Source organism: Chrysochloris asiatica, unplaced genomic scaffold (assembly GCF_000296735.1).
Source record: "Chrysochloris asiatica unplaced genomic scaffold, ChrAsi1.0 scaffold00004, whole genome shotgun sequence".
Classification (NCBI taxonomy): domain Eukaryota; kingdom Metazoa; phylum Chordata; class Mammalia; order Afrosoricida; family Chrysochloridae; genus Chrysochloris; species Chrysochloris asiatica.
In genome coordinates, this window is record NW_006408522.1 from 25,093,134 (window position 1) to 25,115,399 (window position 22,266).

Here is a 22,266-nt window from a genome sequence, read left to right on the forward strand (position 1 = left end):
TAGGAACCACAGGGAGGAAGTGGGATAATTACTGTTGCATGAAGGGGACTGCAATCACTGAGATGAAACCAAGTGTGTGTGAACCCTCACTCAATGCACAATAAAAAGTAAAAAAAAAAAAAAAATTAATAACACAATGACAATAATGGTAGTACTGCTTCTAGAGATTTCATTATGATACATAAAAATATCTGCACACAAAAAATTACATGTTACTATGTATGTCACAGTAAAATTTTCATACATTGTCAACTGCCTATTTTTAACAGAAGAATATGGCAGAGACTGTGAAAGTAATGAAGACAATAATTTTGGAGAAACCTTCAGCCAAATTCCAAATCTTTGTGTTAAAAAGACCTATGGAGCGCTTGCTCGGCAGCATGTATACTAAAATTGGAACAATACAGAGAAGATTAGCATAGACCCTGAGCAAGGATGACACACAAATTCATGAAGCATTCCTTTGATTTCCTTCAGTGTGTAAAATCCTTCATGGATCTTTCTTCACGAGAGCACCATAACAGATACCATTGTGGATGCAACACTAATCAGCATAAGGAATTTAAAGAGGCCACTATAAAGACTACTGTGAGAATTCTTACAGGAAAGCAATGCTTTGAATGTGAGGAATGTGGCAAAACCTTTAGTCACTCCTCACATCTCATGAAATACATGAGAACTCATAGTGCAGAGAGGCCTCATGAATGTAAGGGATGTGGCAACGTCTTAACTCAATCCTTACACTTCACTAAATGTATTAGAAGTTGCAGTGACGAGGCCCTGAACTGTGGGAAAGCCAGAGTGTTTCAAAGTTTATCTATGTAACAGAATATGTATCAGGCCTTTATTATAGCTGAGTAATATTGTGGTACTGAAGAATGTTGAAAATACCAGAGAATACCAGAACTCTTAAGCACTGTACTATGTGCTTTACTTTGTATTTTTTTTTTTTTTTTTTCTGATCTGACCCATATTAAACATATGCTGTTGGATAGAGAGTGTCTATAGCAGTCTTGAGTAGACTAAGGCCCATGTGTATAGGACTCTGGGCTATACAATACGTGCATTTGAGTTACTGGACCAGCTGATAGGCAGCCATCTTACTGGTCACATTCACGGTCTCTGTGTTGGAAGAGTTTTCTCTTATTGGTGGCAGACTAAGTTCAGATGTGGGCATGTTATCAGAAGGTCCCGGTCCTTAGAAAAATGGCAACATCAGAGACAACGGAAGAGACAGAGTCTCTGTGGGCTCTAGGAACAAGGGGTCATATGGCTGCAATGAAGGTGTTGTTGTTGTTGTTAAGTGCTATGGTGTTGTTAAGTGCTGTCAAGTTACAGCTGGTGGGTTTGAAGTCCAGTGCTTATCCTATAGTGCCACACCAGCAATCTTCCAGAAAGCACAGCAAATCCAGTATCAGGAAGACATACCTCCTTCACACACAACATAGCCAGATCTATAATCAAAATACACCTATTTCTAAGGGTTTGTCTATTTCATATAAGTGAGATCATGTAATATTATTCCTTTTGTAGTTGGCTTTATTTCCTTTGGCTCCCTAGGTGGTGCAAGTAAGTGTTCAGCTACTAACTAGTAGGTTGGTGGTTCAAAGCCCACAGAGGATGCTTGAAAGAAATGTCTGGTGATCTGCTTCCAAAAGACCATAGCCATGAAAACCCTACGGAGCATGAGGTCACCATGAGTCAGAATTAACCCAGTAGCAACTGGTTATTTCACTCAACATAATGTTCTCAAGGTTCATCTATGTCATAGAATATCTATCAGGCCTTTATAGCTGAGTAATATTGTGGTACTGAAGAATATTGAAAGTACAACAGAATACTAGAAGAACAAACAAATCTGGAAGTACGGCCAGAATGCTCCTTGGAACGAGGGTGGCGAGACTTAGTCTTATATACTTTGGACGTGTTGCCAGGAAGGATCAGTCCCTGAAAAAGGACATCATGTTTGGTAAAATAGATGATCAGAGACAAAGGAGAAGACCCCCTAACAAAATGGAGTCACACAGTGACTGTCGCAATGGATTCAAACATAATAAGGCGTGAGTAGGGTGCAAGACTAGGCAGTGTTTCATTCTATTGTGCACGGAGTCACTATGAGTCAGAGCTGATTCAGTGGCACCTAACAACAATATTCCATTGTATATATACCACATGTTGTATATCCATTCATCTCTTGATGGACATTTAGATTATTTCCACCTTTTGGCTATTTTGAATAGCATTGCAGTCTGCTTCTTTGAAAGCACGGCTTTGGAAAAGTTGTAGATGAATTAATTTGGAATCCTTTTTATTTATGGTGAAATTATCACTAATGTTTTTTTCCCATTATAGGCTGCTTTTCATTTGGCTCTATCTCAGAATCTGTTTCTTTCTCATTGGTCTTCCTTCTGTTCTGTAGAGAAATGTTTTAATAGTTGGGAAAGGAAGGTTAAGAGGCAGATGCTTCAATCAAAGATGTTATTGTCAAATCATGTTTTTAGAATAAGAATCTTTTTATTTGTGAAAAGTTACTAGATTTTTTTTAAAACCCATGGCAACTTTATTTAAAATCTTGCATACCAAATTCCTCAGGACACTCAATGTTCTTAAAACATTTTCTTTTAAAAGAGAACTATGTACTTTTCAGACAAATTCCATTTTAGTTTCTTTTTTAATCTAGGCAAAACCAAACAACAACAAAAATCCTCTACTCTTATTACAATTATAGCCAACATTTTTCATGCAAGTTTAAGTAAAAATACGTTGGAAAAATCTCTCTTAAAATCCACCAGGATAAAGGGGAAAGAATTTAATATTCCAGTAAAGCTGCAGTGTAAAGAATGTATAATGATCCGAATTCTTCAACTGCTTTTCTCTAGTAGGGAGGGGGTATCTTGGAGGAAGAAATTCTTTCTCTAAGCGTTATTGTGATAGGACCTTTTGACAAAGGCAGTCTTGTGAAAATTGTTTTTCAGGTCTTTGTGGGTTGGAATATGGACTTATGGAATTGGAATACACACAGACTAAACACTAGAGCTGGAACTTCAAAAGAAATTTCTGAAGAATATAAAATTCTTTAGCTTTAAGAAATACAATTAAAAAAATACAATCTAAATCTTGTAGGAGCAGTTCCTGTCTTATCCCAGCCCTTAAGACAAGATTCTCTGTGTACTTAAGAATTACCTTGGTGTCTGTGGCAAATATACATTCAGTAGATGTGGTTCTAAGCTCAGAAATTGCATATTAACCAGCAGGTGACGAAATTTTTATAATGATCATGAAACCATACTTTGAGAAGTGTTCTTTTAAGACACAAGTGGGCAACTGAATTTCACCTGACCTCTCCACTTTAACTGTTTTTCCTTCTTTATTTTCAGTAAGTCAGTTTGGACATTCTCCAGCTGGTAGAACTGCTTCTCTGGGATCAGCCTGTCCAGGGGAGGTTCATGATTGGATGTAGTTCCCATCTTCAATCCCAGTTCCTCACTTGTCAAACCCCATTCCACTTGTCCTCTTTTAGCCCACTTGTCTGTGAAGTATTCGGATGGTTTTCTGCCCTATTGCATTCCTTTGTGTCCACTGACTCACCATTAATGTTCCTCAGGCATTTTGTCCTGAACTTCTGTGAACCACAAAAACAACTATCTAGAATGCATCATGTGAGATAACCATGAAACCCATGTCCACGAGGAACAGATGATGGGAACCAGGGTGTTAATTTAGAGAAGATTTAGATGATCTGATGCTCATCATTGAGTGGAGCTCTTACGGAAGCTTGTTTAGATTCTTTGTGAGGCATTCTATGAATACTAATAAGACCACTAAGTTACACAAATCAGATTTTTGGCTAAGGATAAAGAACTTTATAATAATTAAAGTTGCAGCCTTACAATGCTTTAAAAAGCCTGTCGCTCAAACTGTTCAGAGGGTGGCTGGTACTGTACAAGAATTAGATAAAGGGAAATGGTACCTTAGCGGGGGTTGTTGTTGTTGTTGTTGTTAGGTACCTTCGGGTCAGTAGCTACTTATAGCTACCTTATGCACAAAAGAATGGACCCTGTTCAGTCCCTCACCAACTTCACAATTATTGCTACGTTTGAGCCCACTGCTGCTGCCATTGTGCTAATCCATCTCATTTGGGGTTCTTCCCCTTTTTCTCCAAGCCTCCACTTCTCCAGGGATACATATTTGGTAATATGTCTGAAGAATGAGAGACCAAGTCTGGCAATCCTGGCTTCCAGTGAGCATTCTGGCTGTACCTCTTCCAACACATATTGGTTTGTTATTTTGGCAGTCCATGGTATTTTTAATATTGTCCTCCAACACCATGACTCAAATGTATCAATTCTTCTACAACCTTTCTTATTCACTATAAAACTTTCGCATGCATATGATGTTATTGAAAATACCATGGCTTGGGTCAGGCACACCTTAATCCTCACACTGACATCTTTGCTCTTCAACACTTTAAAGAGGTCTTGTACAGCAGGTTTGCCTAATGCAGTAAGTTGTTTGATTTTTTGACTGTTGCTTCTGTGAGTGTTGATGGTTGGTCCAAGCAAAATGAAGGCTTTGACAACTTCAATCTTTTCTCCATTTATATGAATGTTGTTTATTGGTCCAGTGGTGAGGATTTTTGTCTTCTTTACATTGAGGAACAATCCATACATAAGACTGTGGTCTTTGATCATCTCTTCACTTTCAGTAAGCAAGGTTGTATCATCTGCATAACTCAGGTTGTTAATGAGTCTTTCTCCAATCCTGATGCCATGTTTTTCTTCATATAATCCAGCTTCTCAGATTAGGTGCTCAGCATGCAGGTTGAATAAGTATGGTGAAAGAATACAACCCTGGTACACACATTTGCTTATTTTAAACCATTCAGAGTTCCCTTGTTCTGTTTAAATAGCTGCCCCTTGTGGGTGATAATTCATTATTCAGTAAATATTTGTGGTGCTCAGTGTATGAATGATGCACCCAATGGTGATGGGTAGACAAATAAAAATTGTTTCATGTTTGGCAGGTGCTCAGAGTCTACCAAGGAAGTGGGCATGTGGGCAAATACACTGCAATATACTGTAGTGTGTTAAGTGCAACAGTGGACAAGTGCTGTGGACAAGCTACAGCCCACACCTGGCATCAATCTTAGACATGTAAGACAGCAAGCATCAGAGATTTCTGTCCCCAGACTTCAAGCTGCCCCAACTAAATGGAGCTCTTCCAACTACCAAGCCTTGCCCAAAAGAACATAGAAAATTTTTATTCTTGATATATATGAATGTAAGTTAAAAAACAAACAAACCTGTATAGGGTTTCCAAGGAGTGGCTGGTGGGTTTGAACCATGGACCTTGTGGTTAGCAGTCCAGTACTTATCCTACAATATCATACCAGGACTCCAAGTCAAAAAGTATTGCTATAAAATCATAGGTACCTTTATTACACAACAATATCAAAATGTGAAGCTATTGTTTCTTCGCATATTCTCCATCCCCATATAAACACTTCTGAATGCAGTATTCCCATAGCTCTAACCTTCTCCTGGAGTCCTGGTGTGGTGCTGTGGGTTAATGTGCTGGACTGCAAAGTTGTTTGAACCACAAGGTTGGAGGTTCAAGCTCACCAGCAGCTCCTTGGAAACCCTATGGGTCTCAACTGACTCAATGGCACTTAACAACAACTACAACCTGCTTCTCAGAAACCCTATACAGGGTCGCTATGGGTCAGAACTGACTAGATGGCACTTAACAACAACAATGAGACTAGATGATGGGGAGGTTCTATATCATCAGCCAAAACAAGGCCAGGGGCCGACAGTAGAACAGACCATCAACTGTTCATATGCAAGCTCAAGCTGAAGCTAAGGAAAATTAAAGCAAGTCCACAAGAATCGAAATACAACCTTAAGTATCCCACTTGAATTTAGAAATCATCTCAAGAAGAGATTTGATACTAATGATTGAAAACATCATACATGAAGAAAGCAAAAGGTCATTAAAGAAACAGGAAAGAAAAAAAAGACAAAAACAGACTCAGAAGATACTCTGAAACTTGTTTGTGAGCATAGGGAAGCTAAAAGAACTGGAGGAAATGAGGAAATAAAAGGAGCTGAACAAAAAATTTCAAAGGGCGGACTGAAAAGACAAAGTCAAATATCATGAAATGTGCAAAAACTGGGAATTAGAAAACCAAAGCTAAGGACATGTTCAACATTTCTTAAGCTGAAAGAACTGAGAAGCTTTGGCTTTAAATATTGATGGATTCTCTGGGCAAAATACTGAATGACACAGGAAGCAACAAAAGATCGAAGGAAAATGCAGAGTCACTATACTTAAACAATTGGTTCATGTATGATCAAGAACCTATGGTATTGAGGAAGAAGTCCAAGCTATACCGAAGGGCATTGGTAAAACAAACAAGCAAACAAACAAACAAACAAGGCTTGAGGAATTGATGGAATGCAAAATGAAATGTTTCAATGAACTGATGCAGCACTAGAAATGCTCACTAAACCTATACCAAGAAATTTGGAAGACAGCTACCTGATCAACCAGCTGGAAAAGATATATATTTGTGCCAATTCCAAAGAAACGTGACCTAATGTTTGCCAAAATCATTGAACAGTATTATTGGTATCACATGCAAATTAAATTTTGCTGAAGATAATTAAAAAATGATTGCAGCAGTGTATTGACAGGGAGCTGCCAGAAATTCAAGCCAAATTCAGAAGAGGATGTGGAATGAGGGATATCGTTGCTGACATCAGATGGACTTGCTGAAAGCAGAGAATACAAGAAAGATGCTTTTTATTGAATATGTAAAGGTATTCGACAGTATGATCATAACAATTTATGGATAACATTGTGAAGAATGAGAATTCCAGAACACTTCATTGTGCTCTTGAGGAGCCTGTACATAGACCAAGAGGCAGTTATTCAAACAGAACAAAGCGATACTGAGTAGTTTCAAACCAGGAAAGTAGTATATCTGGGTTGTATTCTTTCACTATACTTATTCAATCTGTATGCTGAGCACATAGTCAGAGAAGCTGGATTATATGAAGAAGGTGGCATCAGGACTGGAGGAAGAAATTATTAACAACCTTCAATATACAGATGACAAAACCTTGCTTGCTAAAGGTGAAGAAGACTTAAAGTACTTACTGATAAAGATCAAAGACCAGCCTTAAGTATGGATTGTACCTTAATGTAAAGAATATGAAAATCTTCACAAGTGGACCAATAAATAACATCATGGTGAAAAGACTGAAGTTGTTAAAGACTTCATTTTTGCTTGAATCTACAATCAATGCTCAAGAAAGTAGCAGTCAAGAAATCAAACACATTGCATTAAGCAAATCTGCTGCAAACGTGCTCTTTACAGTGTTTAAAGATGTCACTTTGAGAAATAAGGAGCACTTGACCCAAACCATGGTGTTTCCAATGGCCTCATATGCAAGGATCTCTGGTAGCGTAGTGGTTACGAATTGGGCTGCAAACGACAAGGTCAGCAGTTCGAAACTACCAGCTGCTCTGCGGGAGAAAGATGAGGCTTTCTGCTCCCATAAAAATTTATTACCTCGGAAACCCTGTACAGGGTCACTATGAGTCGGAACCAACTCCATGGCACATAACCACCACCACCACCATATGCATGTGAAAGCTGAACAATGAAGAAAGAAGACTATAGAAGAATCAAAGCATTTGAATTATGGTGTTGGTAATGAACGATATTGAAAGTACCATGGACTGCCAGAAGAATAAACAAATCTTGTCTTAAAAGAAGTACAGTCAGAATGTTTCTTACAAGTGAGGATGATGAAACTTTGTCTCATGTACTTTGGACATGCTGTCAGGAGGGACCAGTCCCTGAAGAAGGACATTATGCTTGGTAAATGGAGAGTCAGTGAGAAAATGGAAGACCTGCAAGGAGATGGGTTGACACAGTGACAGCAACAATGGGCTCAAACGTAACAATTGTGAGGATAGCACAGGATTGGGAAGTGTTTCATTCTGTTGTGCATAGGGTGGTTATGAGTCAGAACCAACTTGAAGGTATCTAAAACAACAATGCTCTGGTTCCTAGTTTTAACTAACATCTCCTGGGACTTTGTACCAATAAACATGACGGAAAGTAATTATTATGCCTCAAAATTTCTTAAAATTGTTCAATAAAGTGATATAATTCACCTAGTATACAGCCCATTCTCTTCCTAGGAATTTACCCAGAGGAAATTAAAGCATCTATCCATACAAAGAGTTGTACATGAGTATTTATAGCAATTTCAGGGGAGTGGAGAGCTCAGGCATGCCCAGTATGAGGGGATGTGGTATAGAAAAGAGACGACATATTTAGAGGGTGAGATGGAAAGCAAGGATCAAGAATTCAGCAGAATATTAGGTTCAGCCCCAATATGTAAAAAGCCTGCAAGCTGTCCCTCTCATCTTCAGAAGAAAAAAAGCTCAACAAACTGAAAAACAACAACTCTTCTTAGCCACACCAGAGTGTTAAGTCATAGGGCAAACTGTTGCCCTAAAAGCTGGAAAAAGGTGAATGAAGAAGCAGAGACCTTCCAAGCTGTACGTGGTGAGCTGCTGCAGGCGCAGTATGAACGTTATAGTTTAAGGCTTGGAGAGAGGCTCTGTCTTATGGAGGCCCCCATAGGTTTGTGACTTTCTGGAGGAAAATCTCCATGAGGGGGAAAATAACCATTGTGAAATATACTCAAAGCACTCTTCTCCTTAACAAGTTTGCCCTCAAAAGAGACTATTTTACCATCTAGGTAGGATAGAGGAGCTCTGGTGGAACCATGGTTACGCACTTGGCTGGAATAGGAATGTCGTTGGTTAGAACCACCAACTGCAGCACAAGAGAAAGATGTGGCAGTCAGTTTTCTTAAGGATTACAACCTGGAAATTCTTTATCTATGGGGCAGTTCTAGTCAGTCTTATAGGGATGATTATGAGTCCAAATGGATTGAGGGCAACAGGTTTGGTTCCTTGGTTTAGTCTTGTGGAAGGAGGAAATATCCAACTCCAGCTACCTGCAGCCTTCCTGTCTCATCTATGCGGATGAAGTGAAGGTCATAGCCCAGGGGTATTGGTTCACTCAAACTAAGACCTATCTTTATGATTATAGATGGCTCGGTGCTTTACCACATCCAATAAGGCTCCTGAGTAATAATAACAGGGAACTACAATGGGAAGAACTGCAAGTCAAAGACTTTTATATAAGAAAGAGTCTCTAGAGAAACCTAGAGACAACAAAAAACACAAACACAAGGACACTAGAGGGAAGTTTGGCCTCTGACACCTATAGTTACAATCAAAAGCAGATGATCCAATAAGCAAGGTAAGCACAGGCTTACTTACACTCACTTAGTGATCTGTAGTGAAAAAATTTCAGGTAGGTTTTATTCAGATCAAAGATGTGACACCTCCTCTCCCCACCTCAAAAAAAACCATGAAAACTTTCAGTGAGAAAGCACAAGAAACCGTGTTTACTTCGTTTATTGTGTACTCTGTCCTTGTTAGGGATTACAATTTTCAAAAAGAGGCTTTAATTCTATAGGAAGGTTCTGTGGGGCTAGGAGAAAGACAGGTGGCAGCCATACCTAAAAGCAGAATCTTTTGGTGAGATGACTAAGGAAGCACAAATAAGCCTGTGTTTACCTTGATTGCTGGGTAATCTGACACTGGAAGCAAATAGTAAACCCAGTCTAGCTCCTAACCACATAAACATAAAACGTCACACTAAAGGCTTATTTCCACCCTCATTAGAGGATTTACTTCTGGGATGAGGATTAAATATATTTTACAGTAACCAAAGTCAGAAATCTGAGGCCTCAGTGTCCTTCTCTATAAAAGGACTGGGTGGACTGGCAAGATTGCCAATATCTCCAGATGTTAACAGAATCCTTTGCTCAGACAATTGATATACTGAAATGATTAAAAGATTCCTAAAATTTCTCCAAGAATCGATCCAATGTTGACACAAACACTTCATTAGCAAAGAGCAGAATCTAAACTACTAGAAATCAGGCTCTCCAGTAAGCATGAGGAAATTCCAAGGAGTTGATGAGATAATGGGATGATGATTGCCTGGGAGTCTTTAGTTTCATGTTCAATAATAAGTCACTGACAACCTCGAGCTAGGTCAAGATTTTACCAAGCTTAATTCTCTGAAAATTTGAATGACATAGTATTAACTAAATGCAGAAGTTTAATAAAGGATCTATCTGAGTATCTTGTTCATAATGGATTTATAATTCCAAAAATCTCACTTTGTCAATAGATTTTAAATATTAATGACAATAGCTAACATTGATTTACTCTTACCCGTCTAAGAAAACAGCTAACATTTATTATGTGCTTACTCATCCTGATACCTTCTAGTGTCTCTTTGGAGATTGTTATTGTTAGGTGCTATTGAGTGGGCGCTGACTCATAGCAACTCTATGCACAACAGAACAAACACAGCTCCCATTACTGCTGCCACTGTTGTCAATCCATGTCCTTGGGGATCTTCTTCTTTTCCTTTTTCACTGACTCTCTACTTTACCCAGCATAATGTCCTTCTCCAGGGACTGATCTTTCCTGATAACATGTCCAAAGTGCATGACACAAGCTACAAGATCAGCAATTCAAACCCACCAGCTACTGCTTGGAAACTCTATATAGTGCCACTATGAGTCGGAACTGACAAGACAGCACTTAACAACAACAAAAGGTCATCTAGTTCAGACTCCTTTTTTATAGGTAAGGAAAATTTTCAGGTACATAGCCAGCACTAATCCAGGACTCCTACTCAGGTAGTTGTTGTTGTTACGTGCCACGGAGTTGGTTACAACTCATAATGACCCTGTGCAGGGTTTCCGAGGCTGTAAATCTTTACGGGAGCAGAAAGCCTCATCTTTCTCCTGCGGAACACCTGGTAGTTTCGAACTGCTGACCCTTAGGTTAGCAGTCCGATTTGTAACCACTACACTATCAGAGCTCGTAGTCTTACCTATTTATACCATTGTATTTCTTAAGAGCCCTTGTGTAGGGAAAATAGTTAAATGTTTGACTGCCAACCAAAAAGATGGCAGTTCGAACCCACCCAGAAATGCCATAGAAGACAGACCTGGCGATTGGCTTTCCAAAGCCTTTTCCACAACCTTGAAAAGCCTATGGTGTACAGTACTCAACATGACTCAGCAGCAACTAACAACTTCTTAAGGAAGCAGGAGATGGAGAACTCTAAAGAGGGTACCAGGACAGGAACAAGGATCTAGGCTAGTTAGTGTCCACCTCTATGCAGTTTATGTAAGTATTTGCTTTGGGACTATAAACAAATTAGAAAGACGTAGGCCTTCCCTGGAAACTGGAGTCTAGTTCCATATCGTTCTGACAGATGATTCAATCATTCCTATTCTTTCCTAAAAGATCTTGACAGAACCCTGCCAAGGACAATTGTGAAACAGACAATTCATTGGGAGACAATAGCAAATAAAGAGTTTACCTTTGCAGGATTCCATGGGCTTTGGGATTAACATGAGAGATTTACTGAGTAGGGAAGATAGGGTGATAGTGGTGGGAGTGGTGGTGTGCCGTGGAGTCGATACCGACTCATTAGAGACCTTGTATAGGGTTTCCACGGCTGAAAATCTTTACAGGAGCGGAAAGCCTCATTTTTCTCCTGTAGAACCACTGGTAGTTTCCAACTGCTGACCTTGAGATTAGCATCCCGACTCATAACCAAGATGATACCAGAGCTCCTAGAAGACAAGGTAAAGGCTAATGAATACCTTAAACTCCTCTCCAACTTTCTTTAGTTGGAAATCATCAAAATCTTGAACTAAGAATTCCACAACTAGGGTTAGCTCTTTCATTGTGTTGATCCAACGTTTTCCAATGAGTCCAATGTTATTAAATGACTTTCTCTTCTCCCAACCTTGCCAAGGGGCAAAAAGCATACTAACCTCTTATCATCATGGTAGTACAAACTCTTTACTACTGATTTAGGAAAGACTGGAATGCCCTTCCCCACTAGCAAACTCCTAATGTATCTTTATAGGCCAAATGTCAACTTCTCCATGAAATTTTGCATAATTATCATTTCATCCCAGTAAAATTCATCACTGTTTCATCTGGGATCCCATAAGAATGTATTTCTATTCTATAGAAGAGTCTTGATCAAAAAGGGGGAAATGCAGAAAGAACTACAAACTCTCATGGAATCCAGACTTCCTAGAGCCACGGAGACCGGAAGAACCTCTAAAACAATTGCCTTGAGATAGTCTTTAAACCTTAAACCAAAAATATCTCCCAAAGTCTTCTTTAAACCAAACAGTTTAGCTTCACTACTAAACATTGTCTGCCTTGAGCATTGTGCTCTTTTAAGAACTATTTTTATGGGATCAGATTGACAAGAGCAACTTGAAAGTTTAGATAGGAAACTTTGGGGAGGAATAATTCAGAAAAGATGGTAAGAATAATTGTGCAACTTGAAAAATGCTATTGATGTCACTAATACATGTAGAAATTGTTCAACTGGTGTATATTCACAACAACTACAACAAGTAACGATTCCTGGTGTGGCGCTGTGGGTTAATGCGCCAGACCGCAAAGCCGTTTGAACTGCAAGTTCAGCGGTTCAAGCTCACCAGCAGCTCCTTGGAAATCCTTTACAGGATTGCTATGGGTCATAATCGACTCGACGGCACATGACAACAATAACAACAAACAACAAGTAAATTAATTAAATTATTAAAAAAAACAAAAAGTACATGAGCCTAAGTCTCGCCATCCTCACGTCTATGGAGCATACTAGCTGTTTCTTCCAAGATAGATTGTTTGTTCTTCTGGCAGTTCATGGCACTTTCAATATTATTTGTCAACACCATAATTCAAATGTATCAATTCCTCTATGATCTTCTTTATTCATTAGTCAATTTTCACATGCATATGAGGCCATTGAAAATACCATAGTTTGGGTCAAGTGCACCTTAGTCCTCAAAGTGACATCTTTGCTCTGTCACACTTTAAAGAGGGCTTTTGCAGCATTTTGTGTCTGATGCAATGTGTTGTTTGATTTCTTGACTGCTGCTTCCATGAGTGTTGATTGTGCATCCAAGCAAAATGAAGTCTTTGACAACTTCAGTCTTGTCTTCATTTACTATCCTATTATGTACTGGTCTAGTTGTGAGTACTGTAGTCTTTAATCTTCATCAGTATTTTAAGTCCTCTGCTTCCAACTAGCAAGGTTGTATAATTTGCATATTGCAGATTGTTAATGAGTCTCCTCCCAATCCTGATGCCACATTCTTCTTCATATTATCCATCTTCTTATATTATTTGCTCAGTATATAGATTGAATAAGTATGATGATGCACACCTTACTTGTGGAACCCTGATGTACAACTTTACTGATTGTAAACTATTCAGTATTCCCTTGTTCTGTTCTAACAGCTGCCTCTTGCTTTATGTACAGGCTCTACATGAACATGTTCTGGAATTCCCATTCTTTGCAATGTTGTCCATAGTTTGCTATGATATACACAGTCAAGTGCTTTTGCATAATCAATAAAACACAAGTAAATATTTCTTTTTAATATTCTCTGCTTTTAGCCAAGATCCATCTGACATCACCAATGATATCCCTCATTCTACATCCTCTTCTGAATTCAGCTTGAATTTCTGGCAGCTCCGTCAGTCTACTGCTGCAACTGTTTTTTAATTATCTTTGGCAAAATTTTACTTGCATGTGATAATAATGATATTGTTTGATACTTTCTTCATAGGTTACTTTTCTTTGAAATCAGTACAAATATGGATCTCTTCTAGTCAGTTGGCCAGGGAGCTGTCTTCTGAAATACTTGGAATAGACTAATGAATGCTTCCAGCCCCGTATCAGTTTGCTGATACATTTCATTTTGTGTTCACTACTGCTTGGATTTCTTTCTTCAGTGTCATGAGTTCTTGACCATATGGTACCTCCTGAAACAGTAGAGCATCAAGCAATTATTTTTGATACAATGACTGTGTATTCTTTCTATCTTCTTTTTATACTTCCTGCATTGTTCAATATTTTGCTCCTAGAATCCTTCAATATTGCAAGTCAAGGCTTGAATTTTCTTCTTGGGTATTAGCTCATCTAATTCTCACCATAACATTAGAGTAGATTCTACAGTTATCTCCATTTTACACACAAGAAATTGAAATGGAATATCTTGTCCAAGTTTATCCACCAGAGCAGTAAGTGACAAAGTTGAATTTAAATTTAAATTTGGCAGATTCAAAGACTTTCCCCATTGTGAATGATTCTGAGGGCACAATTGATACAACATACGGTGGGACATGCAGTTGATTTGTGGAGACCTTGTTTAATAACTAATAAATTTGCTTTTCTAGTTTTTAAGCAAATGAGTGACATGATGAGGTCTACTTAAGTAATTCTTTTGAAGAAGGAAATACCAAATGGACTTGATTCAATTATTGGGGAAATACTCTAGAAAATCTACCAATGTCTTCTTCAGTCAGATTGTTTAATGGCACAGATGTTCTACACTATGGGCCTTGCATTTCTTCTGGAAAGGTTTTATCTCTAGAAAGAAGTGACGAAACCCTCTACACAAAGGAGTTCTTGGCAACATCAGTTGTGTGGACATTGTAATGCTGAAGAAGTTCTGGCTTCTTTGGTTATTCTTGCGAAACACTTCACAAGAAAGTATTGTGGGCAGGTAAAGTCTTGACTGATTATTACTTTTAAATCCTTCTTTGTGTGCATGGCTTTTCACCAATTCTCATCTAAGAGAGAAGCATACTCTGAAGTATCCTTGAGACATATAACCCCAACCTGCTCAATAAGATGTAACACTTGGACCTCAGTGTCCTGTGAATTACCAACATCATCTGATATAACGTGAGGTGATAATATGACATAACTTCTGGGTTTCAATCCAATAGAATTTGACTAGTATGCTGTTTCAAGGTGGATTTTTATAATGCAGAATCCACACTCACACCTTTAATCTGTGCTTGAAAATTACCTGGAGATTTTCTGCAACGTGTATTCCTTATGCTCAGCTGATTCTGTTCATCCAAGTTTTTGCCTCAGTTATGGACAATATTTAGCTTAGCACAGTCTCACAAGTTGGGATCTTTGTTAAATGCCAATTTGTAATTGTTCAAGAAGTACTATTCGAAACAACAAATGTTTGTGATGGTGTGGATAGACTGGGACCCTCCTACATTGCTGGTGGGACAGTAAAATGGTACAGCCACTGTGGAAAACAGTATAGTGCTTCCTTAAAGATTTGGAAATAGAAATGCTGTAAGACCCAATATCTATCTGCTTGGTATATATATCCTCAAGAACCAGGGGCTGTGACATGAAAAGATAAATACACCCATGTTCAGTGTAGCACAATAGCAGAGATGGAGACATCCTAAATGTCGAGATGCCCACCAACAGAATGATTAAACAAACTTTGGTACATACACACAATGGAATAGAATGAAATATTGAAGAAAAATGATGAATCTGTGCAACATTCCATAATAAGGATGCACCTGGAGGATATTATGCTGAGTGGAATTAGCCAATGATAAAAGGACAAATAATGGATGAGACCACTGTGGTAAAAAGTCAAGGATAGGTTTGCATGTTAAAAGAGACATTTTGTGAAGGTTACTAGGGGTGGGAGGAAAGGTTACTAAGGGTGGGAGGAAAGAATTATTCACTGGCCAGAGGGTAGACACATGTTAACTTAGGTGAGGGGGAAGGCAAAAAAATAAACAAATAAACATGAGTTTAAGAAAACAATGAGAATTTTCACTTAATCAACCATGCTTATTCAATCGTTTGGTGGAATCAAATTTATCAATAAAAGAGGTACTATTAGAAGATTTGATTGTGAATACCACAAACCAGGTGATCTCTTAACATCTTATCTAATACAGTCCCAAAATGTAACATTGAAACAACGGTTACAGTTCTGCATTAAGGAGTACTGGACCCCTTTTAGGTGCTGAAGTCCTTTCTTGACATTCAGATCTCTCTTTAACAATGAATGGTAAGGGTAGAAGTGTACGTTAACTAACATCACAACCTGACCCATGGCTCAGCAAGCTCCATTACTGCTTATACAACTGCCAATTTATAGCTCCGTGGGAGTGTCTTAGATAATCTCAAACTTAATGTGTCCAAAACTGTATACTTTCCTCTTAAACTTTTCCAGTTTCAGTACACGCCTCCTATTGTTCAGACTAAAAATCTAAAAGTCACCTAGGAATCTTCTCTTAATCTATCACTCACATCCAAATCCATCTTTAAGTCTTTTTACCTAATCTACAAAATATAGATCCCAAATCTGAGAGCTACTATTTTCTCTCCGTGACCCTAATAGCCTGACTTGTTTTCCTGTTTCCACCTCCTAAAGTATAGACACATGTGAACTTGGGTGAACCAAACCCACAGCCATGGAACAGACCCTAACTCATGGTGGTTCTATAGGGCAGAGGAGAATGGTACTTTAGAGTTGCTGAGATTGTAAATCTCTAGGGAGCTGACACTCTCATCTTTCTTTTGAAGAGCAGCTGGTAGTTTTGAACCACTGACCTTTTGATTAGCAGCTCAATACTTAACCCACTGTGCTACCAGGGCTGCTAATTTGAATGGAAGGGAAAGGCAATAAATAATCAAATAAATAAAATTATATATTTGCATACAAGAAAAATCATGAGACATGCAAAGAAACAAAAAAGTGTGATAAAACAAACAAACAAAAAAAAAACAGAGGCCAGAATGATCTTTACAAAACATAAATCAGATCATGGCACTCTGTTGCTCAGATTCTTTCAGTGGTTTCTCATTACTTGTATAAAACAATCCAAACTATTTACTATAATCTACAACAGGCTCTGTATACCTCTGGGACTGAACTAATACTGCTTGCCTCCTGAGTCTGTTCTAGCTTTACTGGCCCTCTTGCTGTTCTTCAACCTCACCAAGTTCATTTCCAGTTCAGGATCGTTGCACTTGCTGTTCTTTCTGCTTGGAACATTTATCCACAGGTATTTGCAGGGCTCATTCCCTCACTTTCTACAGGGCTCTGCTTAAATATCACTTTTCCTACCAGCATATCTAAAATAGCCCTCCCACATATTCTATATGTTTTTCCATGCTTTATTTTTATTCATACCATATATCACCACATTCTGAGATGTATATATATATATATATGTGTGTGTGTGTGTGTGTGTTTGTATAGTTGTTAAATACCGTGGAGTCAGTTCCGACTCATAGTGATCCTGCACAGGGTTTCTGAGACTGCAAATCTTTACAGGAGCAGAAAGCCTCATCTTTCTTCTGCAGAACAGCTGGTAGTTTTGAACTGCCGACCTTGAGGTTAGCAGCCCGATTCGTAAGCACTATGCTAGCAGATATATAGATATATATATAAAATTGTTAAGTGCCATTGAGTCGGTTCTGACTCATAGTGACCCTGTATAGGGCTTCTGAGGAGTGACTGTTAAACTTAAAACACTGACCTTTCAGTTGAAACCAACCTCACAGTCCAGCCTACTAACCCACAGCACCACACCAGGACTCCATATGTATGTAAGGGTTTCAAAAAGTTCATATAAAAATCCATCATCTTTCTATTCCACTTTTCCATGAACTTTTGAAAGTTCCCTCATATATATAAGGTGGCCTTCAAAAAATTCATAGTATTATGAAAAAACTAAGCATGAATTTCATTTTGTATCAAGATACACTTGTGCTAATTTGCTATAATGTGTCTGAACAGGATCTAGTTTGAGGTACTAAGAAGGATAAGACATCAGTTTGAAAAGAGTTCCTATCAGAGCATCATGAATTCTGCTAAAACGGAAGTAAGAACAAATATCAAATTTATGGTGAAGGTTGGGAGGGAGAATGATGAAATCAATGATGCATACAAAAAGTTTACGGGCACAACACCCCAAATAAATCAGCATTTTACAAATAAATGAATAACTCATTTTAAGAAGGACTGAGACGATGTTGAAGACGAAGCCCACAGAAACAGACCATCTACTTGCAAGGAAAGAATTAATCTTGTTTTTACAGTAATTGAAGAGGACTGGTTATTAATAGCAGAAACAATTAACCAACATCAGAAATATCTCAACTGGTTCAACTTACACAATTTTGACTGAAAATTAAAGTTGAGTAAACTTTCTGCTCAATGAGTGTCAGAATGGTTGGGCCTAGGTCAACTGCAGACAAGAACAGAGCTTTCAGTGGAAATTTTAAATATGTGGAGTCAATATCTTGGAAGAATTGCAACAGAAGAAACAAGGCTTTACCAGTATGATCCTAAAGACAAAGCACAATCAAGGCAATGCCTACCAAGAAGTGGAAGGGGTTCAGTCAAAGCAAAAGCAAACTTGTTAAGAGCAAACACAATAGTGTTTGGGGATGCTTAAGGCATGTTATGTGTTGACTTCCAGAGGGCCAAAGAATGGTAACATCTGCTTATTTTGAGAAAGTTAGCCAAAGCTTTAGCCAAAAAAAAAAAAAAAAAATATGAGAGTCACCAGAGAATCCTTCTCCATCACAAGAATAATCCAGCTCATTCCTCTCACCAAACAAAGTCAAGTTGGCAAGAGTTTCGAAGAGAAATTATTAGGAGTCCTGGTGTGGTACTGTGGGCTAATGCACCAGACTGCAAAGCCCTTTGAACTGCAATGTTGGTGGTTCAAGCTCACCAGCTGCTCCTCAGAAACACAATCCACTTTATATAAAAAACTTATTTTTGTTTCTTAATCTTAAAATATCTTTAAAGGGCACCAATTATCTTCTTCAGTTGATAATGTAAAAATAGACTGCATTAAATTCCCAGGACCCTTAATTCTTTGTTGTTATGTGCCATGGAGTCGGTACATAACATAAACCCTGTACTGGGCTTCCGAGGCTGTAAATCTTTACGAGAGCAGAAAGCTTCATCTTTCTCTGTGGAACAGCTGGTAGTTTTGAACTACTGACCCTGAGATTAGCAGCCCAATTCATAACCACTATGCTACCAGAGCTCCTTAATTCTTTAGGGATGAACTAAATAGCCGGTATCATGTACTTACAAAAGTGTCTTGACTCACTGGCTACCTGAAATGAGGGGGCGATAAAAGCATGAAGTGACTGGCATACAAGGTTTCAAGAGGGAGTTTAGTTGAAGAGTGTGTGAGAGAAGATAGAGTCCCCACTGAATAGCTTCCATCTTGTCTAAATAGGTCTGGTACAAAGAGATGGGGAAAAGATTCTCATGATTCAGTAGTGAGTAATTGTTATCATGACTAATTACGACTGTCACAATTGTAAAGGTAGAAGTTTTGTAACAAAAATGGGGAAGTAGTTAATCTTATAGTCCAGAAACAAAGAACCCTAGGACCTCCAAGGGAGAAGAGCACAAGCGGAAGGCAGAATATTATCCAGAGAAGCAGCTACACCAGAGATGGAGTTACTGCAGTTGAGGACTCTAGATTCATGGGAAGAGAGGGACTGAGGGTTCTCTGCCAGGAAGCCGACTTGCAGAATGTGCCCTTTGGTGGTGTAAATTATTATATATGCCTGAGTGGTGGTGTTGTTGTTTTTTTAAAAAAGAGCTAAAGTGAATTGAGAGAAATACTGCTAACTGGTGGTACATGGAGGGGATTATAATCATTGTAATGAAACAAGGCAAATGATTTGTTGAATGTAAAACTGATGATTTGCTCTGTAAACTTTCACTCAATTCACAAGAAAAACATTAAAAAAAAACAACGGTATTTACAATGAAGGAAAAAGAAAAGTGTCTTGACTCCGATGGAACTTATGTTAAGTAATAAAGTACGTGTTTTTTACTTTTTAAACCAATTTTCCATTAATGTTTTGAAGTCTATATACATACATACATATACATACACACACATCAGGGTAGATCAAGAAATATTACAACAAAATCATAGAAATCATTATTAAGCAAAATTATTAAAATGTGAAGCTATTTTTTCTTCACATAGCCTCCATTTGTTGTTGTTGTTATGTGCCGTGGAGTCAGTTCCGACTCCCAGTGACCCCGCACAGGGTTTCCGAGGCTGTAAATCTTTACGGGAGCAGAAAGCCTCATCTTTCTCCTGTGGAACAGCTGGTAGTTTAGAACTGCTGACCTTGAGGTTCGCAGCCCGATTCATAACCACTACGCTACCAGAGCTCCTTTTAGATCTATATATATCTGAAGGTGGTGTTTCCATCTTTCAAACCCTTCCCTCAAAGAATTCTGCACTTTGGATTTATACTACATCAAAAACAGCAGTTTTGGCATTCTTGAGGGACTCAAGACACATGTTCCTCTTAACTGTTCTTTTGAGTTTGGGGAACAAAAAGGAGTCTGAAGGGACAAAATTAAGGATGTAGGGTAGGTAGATGGGATGGAGTAAGGTTTCCCAGTGAAATTAATGTAGGAGAGCTCTTGCTGCCTTTCAAGAATGAGAAGGTACATTATCTGATGGAAAAATCCCTCAGTGCAACTTTCTTGGTCTCTTACTCACCAGAGCAGTTTTCCATTTTCTTAAAACTTCTTTCTAAAAAGCCCTCTTGATTGTCCTGTGTCCTTAGAAAAAATTTTTTGAGATTACCCCTTTGTTGTTTTTGTTAGGTGCTGTCTAGTTGGTTCCAATTTATAGCGATCCTATGTACAACAAAAAGAAACACAGTGTCATTCTCACAATTTTTGTTTTGTTTGAGCCCATTGTTGTAGCCACAGTGCCAGTCCATCTCGTTGGGGGTCTCCCTCTTTTTTGCTTACCCTCCACTTTGCCAATCATGATGTCCTTCTCCAGAGACTGACTCCGCCTCATAACATGTCCAAAGTATGTGATCTCACCATTCATGATTGTAAGGAGCATTCTGTCTATACTTCCTTGAAGACAGATTTGTTTGTTCTTCAGGGAGTACATGATATATTTGGTATTCTTCACCATAATTCAAATGAACCAATTCTTCTTCAGTATTTCTTATTCCTTGTCCAGCTTTCATATGTATATATATAAGGTGATTAAAAATACCATGACTTGGGTTAGGTGTACCATAGTTCTTAAAGTGACATCTCTGCTCTTTAACACTTCATAGAGGTCTTTGGTAGTTGATCTGCCAATGCAGTAAGTTGTTTGATTTCTTGATGGCTGTTTCTATGAGCATTGATTATGACTCCAAGTAAAATGAAATACTTGACAACTTCCCTTTTAGAATCCCCAAAATAGTCACCATAACATTCTGAACGGCCATCTCTGCCTTGAGTTTAGCTGGCCAACTGTTTCCCTTGGAAGCTACTGTTTTGATTGCATTATTATTATTTTTTAAATGTTTTATTGTGAATTATGTGATAGTTTACATGGGAGAACATTAGTTTTACATTCATCCTATTGTATATCATTTCATTGCCATGGTTACAAAACCCTCCATGCATCATCAACCAACCAAAGGGTATACCCTACAAGCCTGTCCCCCGGTTGTCAGCACACAGCCCCTCTCCTTCTCTGAGTCTAAAGTCCCCAGCTGCTCCATCTCTCCATGTCCTCGTCTTTGCCTCCATCTCAGGTATCACTGTTTCTCTGGGTAGGGTCCCGCTCTCCGCTCTTCTCCCTTGATGGTCCCAGGGACTGAATGCATTATTTTTAATGGAGTCCTGGTGTGGTGCTGTAGGATAAGCACTGGACTGCTAGCCACAAGATCAGCAATTCAAACCCCCCAGCCTGTTCTACAGGTGACAGATGAGACTTTCTGTTCCTGTACAGATGTATAGCCCTGGAAGCCCTATACGGGGTCGCTATGAGTTGGAATTGACTTGATGGCAGTGGGCTTTTGGTTTTGTTTGGAATCAGCCCATGCATGTATGAACTGGAAGCCTAGTAGCAATATTTTTAAACTTACCCTTATATATGAGGAGGCTTCAAAAAGTTATGAAAAATCTAATTAAAAGACAGTGAAATGTAATTAAAAAATAATAGAAGTTTTAACAGCAAAGGCAAGATTTGAGTCCAGATCTGGCCAAATCTAAAATGCAAAAAAAAAAGATAATGGGATTATCTCACAAAAAATTTTTTAAAGCTTTTATTGTGAATTGAGTGAACATGGCAGAACATCGGTTTTGCACTCAACCAATTGCAATGATTATAATCACAAATCATTGCAATGATTACAATTACCTCATGCATCATCGGTTAACAGTATTTGCCTCTATTCCCTCCTTTTTTTTTTTTTTTTTT